The 15,416-nt window shown below is 38.9% G+C and overlaps 1 protein-coding gene across 30 annotated transcripts in view; it reads right to left on the reverse strand.

Annotated features, from left to right (window-relative positions):
- The window catches only part of ANKRD55 (ankyrin repeat domain 55), a 519,390-nt gene that overhangs the window by 172,596 nt on the left and 331,378 nt on the right, over positions 1-15,416 (reverse strand). For 27 of the 30 annotated variants that reach the window (XM_041765900.1, XM_041765892.1, XM_041765874.1 and 24 more), the window contains one exon: positions 10,166-10,290. The gene's annotated coding sequence lies outside the window, so the exon portion shown is untranslated. The remainder of the gene's footprint in view (positions 1-10,165; positions 10,291-15,416) is intronic. The other 3 variants (XM_041765878.1, XM_041765876.1, XM_041765882.1) reach the window with 2 other exon arrangements.

A 15,416-nucleotide genomic window follows, 5' to 3' on the forward strand; every position in this document is an offset into this window, starting at 1 on the left:
CTCTCACTTCCTTACCAGGATGGGAGAACAACCTTATATTTTGAGATGAGATGCCACTAGAAGTCTACAACAAACAAAACTTACTAACTAGCCCTCATCATCCATTAGCTTCTCTCTATATTTACCTTCCCACAGTATGTCACCCCTAAATGCCTAAACTTCTTTTCCTGTCTTGTCACTTCTCTACAAATTTATTTTCTTTTGTTAAAATTCTATCTAAACCCCATGGTCTAACCACTCCTTCCATTTATTCATCACTAAGTTTCTCCCACATGTATATGCACTACTTGTTTGTTAATAAACTTGTTTGTTTTTCTGTTGTTAGTCTATCTTAGTCTTATCAGTTACTTTTCATGGTCACAGATGTAGAACCCAGAAGAGTAGAAGGAAAATTTTTTTTCTCTGCTACAGTGTCAAAAACCTATGGTCCATGGTTCAAAGCTGCCTGCTTTTGTAAGCAGTTTTATTGGAACATGGCCATGCCTATTCATTTATCTATTGTATGGCTGTTTTGCTCTCCCACCTTGCCAAATTTAAAATATTTACCATCTAACCCTTTAGAGAAAAAGTTTGCTAACTCCTGAATTGTAGATTTAGCATAATCTCAACTAAAATCTATCAGACATTTTTGGTATGTAAAAACTGAAAAGCTAATTCTAAAATTTGCATGGAAATGCAAAAGACCTAAACTGACAATCTTGAAAAATGACAATATTAGAAGACTGACAGCAACTGATTTTAAAGTCAGTTTGGACTGCTTAGGGCTCTGCCACCTGGTTGGCATTTTTCCTAAACTTTGAACCTCCTCTTTCTTGATTCTGACTTTTAAGGAAGTCTTTTCTTGAAAGGACCCATTTCCTTGATGGGTTTATACAGGGAAAGAGATGATCTTCATTCCACAGTTTGTATGACATATGCAGTTCTGATGAAAGGCTGAGTGTGTATGAAGGTAAAAGAAAACAACTTCACCTACTAAACTCAATGCGCTTCACGGCTGGTACACATGAGTGCCACTCCAAGGGAAAAGTCTTTTCATGGAATGATTTCTGAGTCAAGCAGTCCCTTGACTTGAGTGTCTCCCACTCCGTGGGATTCTACTTTGACCTTTTCTGCTATAACCGCTTATGAATCCACTATTTTTTTTAAGATTTTGTTTATTTATTTATTTATGAGAGACACAGAGACAGAGACAGAGACAGAGACACAGGCAGAGTGAGGAGCAGGCTCCATGCAGGGAGCCTGATGTGGGACTCAATCCCGAGTCTCCAGGATCAGGCCCTGGGCTGAAGGCGGCGCTAAACCGCTGAGCCACCTGGGCTGCCCTGAATCCACTATTTCTCCCTCTAGAGTTCAAGTGTGGGCAAAACCAAAATCCTCTTCTTTTTCTTATTCCTTTTACCTCATGCATCATCTAGGGTCCTCTACCCCTTAGCCTCAAAACAAGCCAGTTAAATGATGTTCTTATTTTTAATTGGCAAAAGACTTCTAAAAGCTATGAAAACCAAAAGCAGAATAATCAAGAAAATAATGAATCCCACACCTGTCCGATTTACAAAGCTTGGCTTGTCGGTCTGATAGGACTAAAATTATGTTTAGGAAACTCAATTTTGGTTTGGTTTCATGCTTTGTCTCAGATCTTTGTCATCCTCAGGTCATTTCCTAATATTCAGAAACTGATCTAGATCTTCTTGGACAATCCTTCATATTTTGCTCAGTCTAAAGACTGGCAACCAATGCCTTAAAACAATTTTTTTCATGTTTCTGCCACCTGTATTTTCTAGGGGTCTCTAATTCAAAGTCTGCTTGGAGATATGAACCTAGTTCAAAAGTGACTTAAAATGCGGTGGTGGTTGATGCTTTCCATTCCCAGTAATTATGTAGCATTGTCAATATGGTCTCATAGTTAAGACAAAATGATTTTAAAATCACACTGTCTGGTTTTAACTCCTATTTCCACTTTTGCTAGCTCTGTAACTTTGGGCAGGTCACTTAACCTCTCCATGCTTCCATTTCCTCATCAGTAAAGTGAGGATGATAGTGCTTACCTAGAAGCCCTATTTTGTAAGGCTATGTTGGGTATACATCGGGATGATAAACAAAATAGACTAAGGAATCACAACTATTTGTCTCTATCACTAATTTTTTCCAGGCCTCAGGTATCAGTTTTGCTCACCTCTGAGTTAACATTGAATAGGTGAGGAGGCAACTCATTTTTCATGATGCCCACAGATATAGGGAGGGTGCATATCCCTAAAAGAAATAGACAATAATCTAAATTAGGTGGTAGACAGTGTGATGAGCAGAGCAGTAGAGTGATATTAGTAGAGATATACTCTTCAGATGTGAGCAAGAATGCTACAGGAATGCCCCCCTAGCACTGGCCAGCCCACTGTCTAACTCAAGTTTCCACAAAGTGAAAATTAAGCTCATTTCTTTCTTTCTTTTTAAAATTCTTATTGGGGGATACCTGAATGGCTCAGTCAGTTAAGTGTCCAACTCTTGATCTCAGCTCAGGATTTGATCTCAGGGTTGTGAGATCAAGCTCTCCATTGGGCTTACAGTAGGAATGGAGCCTACTTAAAATTTTAAAAATATTTTTAATTTGAGTATAGTTGACACACAATGTTACATTGGTTTCAGGCATACAATTTAGTGTTTCTCTTCTCCACATGTTATACTACACTTACCAAAAGGATAGCTACTATCTGTCATCATACAACATCATTGACTATATTCCCTATGCTGTGCCTTTTATATCAATGACTTATTCATTCTACAACCAAAAGCTTAGATCTCCCACTCCACTTCACCTATTTTGCTCATCCTTTAATCCCCTTTCCCTCTGACAGTCATCAATTTGTTCTCTGTATTTATAGGTCTGATTCTGATGTTTTTGTTTTGTTTTTTAAAGATTTTATTTATTTATTCATGAGAGACACAGAGAGAGAGGCAGAGACACAGGCAGAGGGAGGAGCAGGCTCCATGCAGGGAGCCTGATGTGGGACTTGATCCCCAGCCTGGGATTATGCCCTGAGTCAAAGGCAGCCTCTCAACCACTGAGTCACCCAAGCATCCCTGATCCTGATTTTTTATTGTCTGCTTATTCATTTCTTCTTTTTTTAAAATTCTACATATAAGTGAAATCATATGTATTTGTCTTTCTCTGATTTATTTCACTTGGTATAATACCCACTAAGTCCATCCATATTGTTACAAATAACAAGATCTCATCCTTTTTTTATGGCACATGGTGTGTGTGTGTGTGTGTGTGTGTGTACCACAATTTATCCTTTTTTTTGGTCTTTTTTATTTTTATTTTTTTATTTCTTCTTTATTGGAGTTCAATTTGCCAACATATAGCATAACACCCAGTGCTCTATTCATTTGTTTATTAATGGATACTTAGGTTGCTTCCATATTTTAGCTACCATAAATAATACTGTAATAAACATAGCGGTGCATGTATCTTTTCAATTTAGTGTTTTTGTTTTTTGAGGGGTAAATACCCCATAGTGAAATTATTGGATCATATGGTATTTTTTCTTGTATTTCTTTCTTTCTTTTTCTTTCTTTCTTTCTTTCTTTCTTTCTTTCTTTCTTTCTTTCTTTCTTTCTTTCTTTTTTACCTCCATACTGTTTTCCATAGTGGCTGTAAATGAAATTTACATTTCCCACCAATAGCATATGATGGTTCTTTTATCTCTACATCCTCACCAACACTTAAAATTTCTAGTCTTTTTGATTTTAGCCATTCTGATGGGTGTGAGGTGACATCTCATTGTGGTTTTGATTTGCATTTCTCTGATGATTAGTGATGGTAAGCATATTTTCTGATGCCTATTGCCCATCTGTGTATCTCCTGGTGTCCATTTTTTTTTTCTTGTATGTTTTTCCCTTTCCAAAGAAAGGAAGCAAAGCCCTTCATACAGGTGGAAACTGTGGCTTAAGTTTTATTTCTTCAGGTAGATCTTGTTATCATTCTCTTAATCAGATTTGTGAGTCTCCTCTAAACTTTCACCAAGTACTGCATTTTCTTCTGCACTATGAACCACAACTGGATATGACATTCTACCAAGGTCTGACTTATGGTGATTATAAAAAAATTAGCACTGTTCTATGGTGCTCTCTTACTACCCCATTTGGTGCCCAATGTAATCACAAGACTACATCACTACTTTCTGAGTCTACAAGTATTTTATTTAGATACATGCCCAGTATACTAATTCATTTGAAAATGTCTATCATTGGGATGCCTGGGTGACTCAGTTGGTTGAGTCTCTGACTCTTGATTTTGGTTCAAGTCATGACCTCAGAGCCCTGAAACTGAATCCCACATTGGGCTCTGCACTCAGCAGGGAAGCTGCATGAGATCCTCTCTCTCGCTCTCATTCCCTCTACCCCTCGCCTTGGTTGTGCACACACACCACACACAAAATTAAATAAATAAATCCTTAAAAAAAAGAAAAAGAAAATGTCTATCATTATTTAAAAGCTACTTTGCTGGGTTTTTTTCTCATTTTCAAATGAATTAGTATACTGGGCATGTATCTAAATAAAATACTTGTAGACTCAGAAAGTAGTGATGTAGTCTTGTGATTACATTGGGCACCAAATGGAGTAGTAAGAGAGCACCATAGAACAGTGCTAATCTTTTTATAATCCATGGGTTTTTTTTTATCCATGTTCCAGTGGATAATGGAATTCTTCATTCTGACAATGAAGCAGAGATGGGTCATAAAACTTCATTCTGAAATATTTTCCCTATTTGCTATGTGTGCATTCTTTACTGATTTAGAAATTACTCAAGTTTCCAAAAGAAGGAATGATTTTAAATAGGAATCGTTAAAACATTCTGATGCATTAGTATTTCTCTCTGGGATGAATGTTAAAAATAAGAGTTATGTAGGTGGAGACAGAAAAACCAAATGTAGGAGGGAGAGGGAGGAAGGACTATAATTTCTACTCGACACATGGCTATTCAGGCTATTCAAGAAGTGATGAGATTTTAGGTCAGCCAAAAATGCAAAAGATAACCTGAAGAAGAAAAGGGCTTACGGATATGGTTGTAGAATGCAGTCATCTCTAACTCACCCTGTCTTTGCTCCAGAGCATTTTATACAGAGAGAGGGCTTATTATATCTACCAGTGAAGCTTCTTAATGAAAGCAGTTTGGTTATGAAGACATACTTCCATTTGTGATCTCAAAAAAACACCAAAGTAGACTTAAAATATTAGCATTATTTCTTCATGTACTATGTCAGCACACACAAAAAAATATTTCATTACTTTTGAGGTTTTGCTGCTTAAAGAACAAATTGGGCTAACAGTCCCCCCTTATTGACACATAATGGAGAAATTCTTAAACTATATTTATCAAAATCAGCTAAATATTGTAAAACCCCCAATATTTCAAGGGCTTTTAAAAAGGTTTATTTCTTCCTCTCACAGTTCAATGCAAGGTTCTTTGAAGTGGAGGAATGGAGCAGGAAAGTCTCCTCCATGTGGGTGTTTGGGTCCTTACATCTGGAAGTTATGCCATCTTCTGGGACCCTGGGATCACCCTGGATCCTCAGGCATGGGCTGGCAGAGAAGAGAGGGAGGGAGTGGAGGACAAAGCCTAATAGTAATAGCCATTGCTTCCACCCACATTCTTTTGGGCAGACTATAAGGGAGACTGAGAAATATAATTTAGCTGTGTGCTCAGAAAGGAGAAGAAACAAGTTTGGTCAGCATTCAGCAAGTGTCTGCGATATAAATTTAAATTAAAGTTCACATATTAACAGCACGGAAGCTGAATGTTGCCCCCAGTTCTGAAGTTCCTTCAGGCTTGTAGCCAATCCTTTAAAAAATCGAATGAGTTTAAAGATTTGAATATGAGTAGAGTTCACACTTTTAAAAAAAACTATTATTTTGGGGTTCTCTTGAAAAATCAAAAGATTGAACAGACTTCTGAACCTACATTTCTACTTGACATGAAATGGCTGGAATGAAGTAGCAGCTGCCCCCTTAGCCAGAGGCCAGCTCTCCAGTTTATCCTTCAGCCTGCTTCACTCACTCAGCTGCCTGGCCTCCTTGCTTTCTCTGGTCTGCATAATGATTTCATCTTGTTGATATTTTATATCTTGTCATTAATACATTAATAACAACAATTTACTTCAATAGATTGATTTGGGTGAGCAATTGTTAGACTGTGTTTTATTTTTTTTTAAGATTTTATTTATTTATTCATGAGAGACACAGAGAGAGAGAGAGGCAGAGACAAAGGCAGAGGGAGAAGCAGGCTCCATGCAGGGAGCCTGATGTGGGACTCGATCCCTCGTCTCCAGGATCAGGCCCTAGGGTGAAGGCAGTGCTAAACCACTGAGCTACCTGGGCTGCCCTAGACTGTGCTTTAATTGTGGTGAAAACTACTAGTCAACTCTATCTGAAACCCCCTTTCTCCACAGAAGTAATGGTCCAATTAAGAAAGAATTGAGATACATATTTTATTTTTAGCTTAATCATTTGTTTAGTCATAATTCATATTCTGAATAGGATGATAATCTATCACGAACACAGTTTGTTGAATGTGAACACTTTGCTTTCCTATTTCTTCTGGTTCAACGCTTGCTGGGCTTGTGATTTCCAATTCCTTTTTATGGATTAAGAGCACTTTATAGACACACAGGTCTCAGGCAACACAACAAGCCTTGGGTTGATAGCAGAACAGTTTACAGAAATATAACCTACTTTACGGTTGTTGATCATTTGCTATTTGGGGGAGAGGAGTGAAGTAAGGTAGATTTGGTGTGTAGCTATGAAAAAAGAAAACAACAAACCTACCTTAAATAGAAGATTGATCCCAATATAGCTCCTTTGTGCTTCTTTTAAGATGAACATAAAATTGTTCCACAATTGATGTTTGGAATATTAACTACTTTGAAGGAGGAGATTGTTGGGTGAATTTTAAATGACAATTATAAATGAATTGTTTCTTTGGAGAACTCTGCACAAATATCTAAGGGTTGACTGTCAGAAGTCTGTATATCATTCTAAAAAGAAGGAAATAAGTTATCAAACTTAAAATGGATCAAACTGTCTACAAGAAATTATCTCTTAACACACTGAACAGGTGAAAAAAATAAATATAAACATACCTAAGGCCAATTAACACTCACAAAATAAAAGCACATTATATTGAGAGCTTTATCTTTTTTGTTTGCTTTTTTCTTAATGGAGCAGAGATTAAAGTATTATTTTTTAGAGTCACCTGAAGGTTTTAATGTTCCTAGGAAATTTACTTATGTATGTATTGGCAGCCTTTCTATTGCTTTTCAGTTTACATGTCTGCATTTATATAGAATTTACATAAATCCTGTGCAAGAGAAGTTTTAAGTGGATTTATAAAAACACCAACAGAAGTACTGACATCATTTTTAATTTTTATTATTGATTTGGATGAGAGGAATAAGCTATAAGCTACTTGCTCAATTTTAGGCTTAAGTCAGTTCTTGGTATCAGGAAATAAACAGTAGCATAATTACAAATCCTAGTGAAGACAGAAAAAAATCTCTCTCCTGAGATAAAATATGAGAGGAATTTTTTTTAATCACCCTGAAGGACTATCAAGGGAAGCTGTCCCTGGAGAAAAATAAGTTATTGAATGATGTGGGCTGCAAGAAGCCCACTGGAGAAGATCAGCATTGTCCTCACTCACCCAGCTACAAATTCCCACCCAATGCTAGGAAATGGGAATTATCCTCTTGTCCCAGATCAGGAAACTAAGGTTCAAACAGGTTGATCGACTTGCCCAAAGTCCATAAGCTAAATAATTAGGGCTGTAGGAATTCAAGTTCAAGGTCTCCAAACACCAAAATCTGAATTGAGAAAAGTAAACATGAATATAGAGAATAGCACACCAAGAGAGAGACTCAGATTGCACAAAAATGGACAGCAGCTTAGGTTTTAAACGTGGTTTGCCGACTAGATGACTAAAAGGAAGAAGTTTCAAAAGACTTGAGGCTAAGTGGGCTGAGAGATATAGTAATTCTCTCTCCAACTCCCAGAGACCAAAGACCGAAGCCTTAACCAGGGCACTTTGGTACCAGAAGGATACATGCTGGACAAATTCCAATAGAGCAATAAAAACAATAATGGGAACAGAGATTTATCTGTTGGAAAAATACACAAATCTAAGTGCCTCAAGCTTGCTCAAAAGGGCAGGAGAGTACTATGGACGGCAACCCTTTGAAGTGTGCATAGTACTAAGGAGAGAGTGTTCTGCTGTGGGGGTGTACTTGGGGGTTGGAAGAGATGAAACATGGACAAGAAACCTCTAAGCTGATAGCAGTAAATGTTTTTTGGAAAAGTTACAGGGTAACTCCTTCAGGCTCTGATGTTTAACTTTCCCTGACTCACTCCTTTTCTGAGATTCCAATGTCTCCTGAAGAAACTCCTGTCCTATGCAGCCCCCGCTGCTGCATGAGGAGTGCTGGCTGGATTGACCCTCAGGGATGCTGCTCCCAGGGGCATGGCCCACGGGAAGATCCAGATGGGCTGGGCAAGGTGACTCATTTGCTTTTCCTTCCATGGTCATTTCTATGAGTCACATACTTTTATCCAGTCCAAAATACAGGAAAGTAACATCAAAAAGCCTAACATGTTGTTATCAAACGTTTAATGAAAAAGAAAAATCCCCTCTCATATGATCCTTAAAGAAATGTTTATTTAGTCTTTCCATGTTGTTGCTATTTCTTTGATTTATGAGCATCCAGGAGGCAGGGTGAGAAGGGAAGTTCTAAGAGAAAGATGAAGGCAACTCTGCACTGCTGCTCTGAGGCAGTGACCAAGCTGCTGACCCTTGAAAAGAAAGGTCCAGCTCTTTTTCAATAAAAAAGGATTCCTTTTCTGAGCAAGATAGGAGTTCTAGTCAACTGAGTATTCTTCAGCTCTGTGTTTGTAAGAGCACGATGCCCACATCTAGTTAGCTGGAGACAGGGTAAGGTGGTAGGCATGTAGAGCATGGACATGGACATCAGATGGATCTGGATTTGAATCTTGGATCTGTCATTTACTAGCTATGTGATCTCAGGCATGATCCTTGACAACTCTGAGACTTACTTAGCTTTCAGATCTATAACATAACCGTTATACTAAAAACAATAGTAATGATAACACTAACATGTCTATCACTGATGGAACTTGTATTGAGCAGGTATTCTTCTACAGACTTTACATATATTATCTCATGTAATTTTTACAACAACCTTACAGAAAGGTATTAATATTATCCCCATTTTCCAAATGCGGAAACTGAAGCAAAACCAGTTTAAAGAACTTGCCCAAGGTCATGAGAATAGAAAGTGGCAAAGGCAACATATCTGCTTCCTCGGGTTGTTGTGAGGCTTACTAGAGGTAAAGCAGCTAAAGGTATTAGTTCTAACTAAACAACAACAATATACATGCTTTTTAAAAACCAAAAACAGGGACGCCTGGGTGGCTCAGAGGTTGAGTGTCTGCCTTCGGCTCAGGTTGTGATCCTGGGGTCCTGGGATCGAGTCCCATATCGGGCTCCCTGCATGGAGACTGCTTCTCCCTCTCTCTCTCTTTCTGTGTCTCTCATGAATAAATAAATAAAATCTTTAAAAAAGAAAAACTAAAAACAAGGAAAGGAGAACTCCCTTTCTAAATGCCCCAATTGTTACCTCTTTCTTTTTAAAATAAATGAATGAGCCTCTTTACTATCAACATCCTATGTGAGAGTAACCCACAGTATTCCTTATATTTGAACCCAAATTATCTATAAGTTGATGTAGATTATTTGCAAAAAAAAAAAGCTGTGAGCAACATTTGATACTAGGCTAGTACTTACTTCCCAGCTTTATTCAAGAAACCACTGTGTTCTTCCAATCAATCAAAATAAACATGCAGAAAACACCGGAAATTTACTCTTAGTAAACATGTTTACAAATCCAGGAGCATACTTCAGAGCAAAATAAAATGTCTTCTCTACACACACACACACACACACACACACACACACACCCCTCTAATAATGGTGTTCAAGACCGTCTTTGAAGATGATGCTGAATAAAACTTTCTTATCCTTCATGTTAATCGGTGTATTAGTCTGGCTGCCATAAAACACCACAGGCTGGATTGGCTTGAGGAACAGAAATTTACTTACTTACTCACAGTTCTAGAGGCTGGAAAGTTCAAGATCAAGGTTCTAGCAGGGTTTGGTTTCTGGTGAAGGCTTTCTTCCTGGCTTGTAGATGGCTGCCTTCTCGCCATGTTCTCACAGGGCCTTTCCTTGACACATGTGGAAGAGATGAAGAGAGCCTTATAAGGCTATATAAATCTTATCAGATTAGGACCCCTATCCTTATGGCCTCATTTAACCTTAATCACCTCCTAAAAGCCCTATCTCCAATTACAGTCACATTGGGAGTTAGGATTTCCACATAGGAATTTGATGGGGGACACAATTTAGCCCATGGCAGTTGGTTAGTCTAATCTGAATTTTGTGTAGAGGCCTACATATTTCAGAGACTCATTCATGACTCATTAAAATTTTCTATAGATTGTGGTCACCACTAGACCAGTAATGGTCAAAGGGCTGTGAATCAGGTGTTTGTGTAGTACATGGACAGATTAAACGTAATAATAGATAAGATCTCTTAGTAAAGCAGAGTGAAAAGAGTCTCAGAATATAGGGTGGTGGTGTTCTTTCTAAAAATAAGTCTTGATGGCTATTGTGCTCCTAACACTGAGGGTTTTTTGGAACATAAACAAGTTACCTAAAAGCAAAAGTTAGATCTGGAAAGGAAAGGGCCCATTCTGCAGAAGGAACATGTTCTTTCCAAATGGTTTGCATAATTTCCTATGTAGCTTTCATGTTACAGAAAACAAACAGGTGTTTTGGATGACTATATAGACCAAGTTTCCATGTCTCTGAAATCTCACTGGGGCGAGATTAGTTTAAGAAGTCTTGTTAACTTTCCTTTCACATGTCATTTTAAACTCCAGAAGATATAAATGGGCTATTTTCTTGCCTTTAGACTTATTTTCTCCTTTTGACCAGGCATGCTCAAAAATGGTGGTATCTTTGTGCACGAGTCTCAGTGGGGTAGTGGGGAAATGGGATGGGTTGGATAAAAAAAAAAAACCCAGACTTTTCCAATTATGAAAATCCAGATAAGAGCTTCTGGTACTCAAAACAGAACCTATTCTTAAAAGTAGATTGAGAGTAGATTCTTAAGAGTAGATTGAGAGTAGATTTTCAAGAATAAAAATTTATATTTCTCCCTTTAAAAGCCAAGATTTGGAGACTTGTCTTCCCATGGGGTAGAAAAGAATCATTCTTCCAGGACATCGAGGCCATGAATTTGCTGTTTTATGGTGGAGGAGTGATAGGATGCAGAGGGCATATGTGAGAGTCCTATTCCGTATAGGGGGTGGGGCCCAGGGAAGAGTCAGATAAAAAGACCTCTGTAGCCTTGGTGGTATTTGAATAGGTACAGGGAGCAATGATGGCAAAGAAAGCTGGCTTTCACTTTCTTAGGATCCCAGAAAGAAACTAAATTTCCATCTGCCACGAAACCAGGCTATAGCATAAAGGATCAGACAGTGGAGGCCCTGAGGTTTTGTGCCTCGGTTTCTGTGTGGAAAGACTGTGAGCCTCCTGGGGCCCTCTCTGGTGCCATGAAGGTGATGAAGCAGTGGCTAGGTTTGGATGGAAGGTGCTAAAGAGGCTCAGAGGGCTCTGGGGTGGCAGACAGTGCTTGCTGAGGAGAGTCTGGGCCAGCCTTGGAGCACACCAGGCCCTGATCAACTTGAGAGAGAGACCAGATCACCAGATCACCTGCTCCTTAGACCAGAGCAGCCAAGTGACCCCCACCACTAAGCCCTGTCTCTTCTTTTCCACCTTACCCAAATTTTGTTTAGGCTGTTGTAAAGACATGTTACGTTCAGCAGTGCTTGCTGCCTAGAACACTGGTCTGCTCTCCAGAAATGTGTCCACTCTCTGTGAATTTTCCTAGACCTCTTTGACTCCCATTCATTCTTCTCTCTTGGGGACCCCACAACACCCACTGAGTGAGCAACTAGTTTTGGCATTTAATCGTGTGCCACCTGGACTACTATTTCCACGTTTGGATCTTTTCTCTTTTCAGCAAGATACCCAGTTTCTGGCATGAAAGTACTTTTGTTTTCTCACATATAAGACTTCAAAGGAAGCAGATATTTAATAAATTCATATTGAACAAATGAAGGCACTTGACTGCCTCAAAGGGATGGCCCCAGAGTTAATTTGATTCAGAAGAAAAGTACAGGTCAAAGGAATGCTTCTTGTTTTGCCATTTTCTTGGAGTGGAAAGTCCCAGCCAGTTATCAATTAATAGTGAGTATCAACACAATTAATCTAGTGTGTAACAGAGGGTGACTTCTGAAGATAACTCCACAGACAGAGCCTATTGTGAAACAGGCTAAATTCTGCCACAATTTATTCCCCTCTCTGGTGATTAGTCTGAGGACTAATCACTTAACTCCTGTAATGCCACACATGGAAAATGTACTCTGTCCTCAGTCTCATATGAATTAACAAGCCTGTGTTCCACCTTCCAGAAACAGAGCAGGTTGATACAGGGCTCCTGGCTTTGTGAGTTTATGTGCTGAAGGATTTTTGGGTGAAAAGCAATGGTACAAACACAAAGGAACCATTATTAGGGTCATCATATTGATGTTCTCGTATTGTTTCAGGTCAGGGGAGGATGAAACAAGGGCAGGACTTGGGCAAGTGACAAGACAGACTAGCAGTGGGAGCAACAGTGCTAGGTAAACAGTTGTAAATCCCCAAGGCTGGACCTTGTTAACATTTTACAGAATGCTTTGTCTCTTTTAAGCAAACTACAAAGCAAGAATAAATTCACACAACTTCTTTGGAGGTCAGTGAGATTTCTCTGTTTCTGTGGGAGATCACTAATTAATGACAAACTAATTTGTAGCTTGAGGTTCACCAAGTTGGATTTAGAAACCACACACCATTTTGCTTAGTAGCTTGGAGGAGACAGCTTAGGTAGAGGTGGCACACACATAAAAATGGTTTGCCCAGTGCCTGAAAGGCAACCCCACAGCTGGGTCAAGAGAAGCTACCCATCTCTCTTTCTGGTGCCCTTTTGGTGATTTGTTTTTGTTCTCCCTGCCTATTTGGCACCTTGGCACCAAGATTTCCAAGGTTCTGAAGAGCAGCATATCATGGGTCATTTCTCCATGGGGGTAACTGAGGAAGGAAGGAAGCTTATTCTCAAAGTACATGCAGCAAGGGTGTGATTTGGGAAAGAATAAAAAATATTACTATTTTGTTGAACATAAATGGTCAAGGAGCTAATTTCAGTAAGAAATTCCAGGCAGAAGTTTCAAACTGTCATGGCTGCCAAGTATTATGGGGCAAGATGTCACTAATTATCAGTGGACCAAAAACACTGCTAATTTTTCTTAGGAACATTTCAACTTTGGAAAGGGTATCAATTTAAAAATGCAAATTAAAATGCTGTTTTTGAGATGAAATGAAGCCATAAGGAACTAAACAATTGGTCAATAAGTGGGATTTTTCTCAAATAATTGTTGAACTGTCTGTTCTAGAAAGGACTACGTGTACAGCAGAGAGGGAGAAGGATAAGGAGGACAGCAGTTGAGGAGGAGGATACGTCTGAGGAATGTGGCCTCAGGACATTCAGGAAAATTGCTACAAAGGAAAAATCTGACAGAAACTGAAGAAGTGAACTTTAATCTCTTGAGGTGTCTGGGCCAAAACACATTTTATGACTTTGATGATAAAAAAAATCTATATATTTTGAATGTTAAGATAATGAAGATCAAAGCTACAAAATTTGGATGAAAAGAGGATTGATTACTGTCATGTTTCACATTTTGGAAAAGAAATGTAGGATAACCTTTGGATCAGAGTGGCTGAAAAGTGGATATTTGGTGCCTGAAAAAAAAAATCTTGCAAACATTCACATAGAAAATTCATCATAAGAATGTTGAAAAACACATGAATTCATGCTCCATGGAATGAAGCTTAAAGCAGGAGTCTGCCATTAATGAAATAGCTACTATAAGTAGGATTATTTATCCATTGTTTATAAATCCATAAGATTATTGGATTTAAAAAAATCCCACCTTAAATAATAAGACTCTTTCCCATCTAGTTACTTAAGGAACTACTTTAATATTTATTGTCTAATTAGATTCACATCAATCCTGAGACATGGGTTAGAGCAGGTTTTATCCCCATTTTATAGTTGGGAAGTCAGGGCACAGGGAGATTATGTAGCTTCATAAGGTCAAGTATAGTTGATAGCATTTCCCAGACCTTGGTCTCTGGACCCCTTAACTGGGACTCTCCACCAGACTATAAGTTGCCCCCAAACCAATTCCTTTGAAGTGCTCAAACCTACTGATGAATGAATATCAAAACAAAACTTGAAAGGGCCTCAAGTACAAAGGTCACCAAGAAATACTAACTACAGCCACGTTCAAGTCTTCTCCAGGCTGTCTTCAGGATGTTTGAATGAATTTCTATGAATGGAGAGGAATTTCTATGAACTACCTGGGGTCTGAGACAGGTAACTCATTGACTCACTGTCTGCTAGGATGTCTTTTTGAGAAGTCATTCAACTTCAGAAAGCAGGGCCTTTAGGGTATAGGATGAAAGCTTTGGGGAACCATGGGTAAGACACCTGGAACATGTCAGACTACTGAGACCAAGCAACTGAGTGAGATTCTAGAGAACTCATGGACTCCTGAGGTAGTGCTTAGAGTTTGGTGGAGAGAAGCACCTCAAAATGGGGATGGGCACAGAAAGAGGCAGTTAGAGAAACGCTGAAGAGGGTTTTTGTTTGTTTTGACTTCTGCCAGTCCTTGGGAACCATGGGACTGTAATAGCATAGGTCTTGAGGACAATCCATGCTGGGATTTGGAAGACCTGTGTAATTCTAGACAAGGCATATGATCTTCCTGGGCATTCACATCTTCATTATAAAAAGAAGAAATTGGACTCAATGATGTCTTTTCCACTTTAATGTGTTAAGTCTTAATTTAGCACTTAGAAAGATCTTCGGCTCACACAAAGTAACCCCATCCAGAAGGAAATTGCCTTTACAGTCTGTTTCAGGACTTGTGGAGGGATTTACAACAGTTAGTGATGGCCTTTGTTGGCTGCCAAATGTCTGGAGAATCCTAGAGCACATGCTGGCATTGTCCTAAGTTGGACAAGTCAGGAAAGAGCTGCAGAGGCAAAGGAGGGACACTGTGGGAGAAAAGTGATTCAGAAATGAGACTGTTCTCTCCATCCAACTCTCAGTCCCTAAACTGGGCTCCTATTGTGGAAATTAGACCTTTGAGCAGTGTTCCATGTGTTTATTCTACTTGTATCA

The sequence above is a fragment of the Vulpes lagopus genome, chromosome 8 (genome assembly GCF_018345385.1).
Source record: "Vulpes lagopus strain Blue_001 chromosome 8, ASM1834538v1, whole genome shotgun sequence".
Lineage (NCBI taxonomy): Eukaryota > Metazoa > Chordata > Mammalia > Carnivora > Canidae > Vulpes > Vulpes lagopus.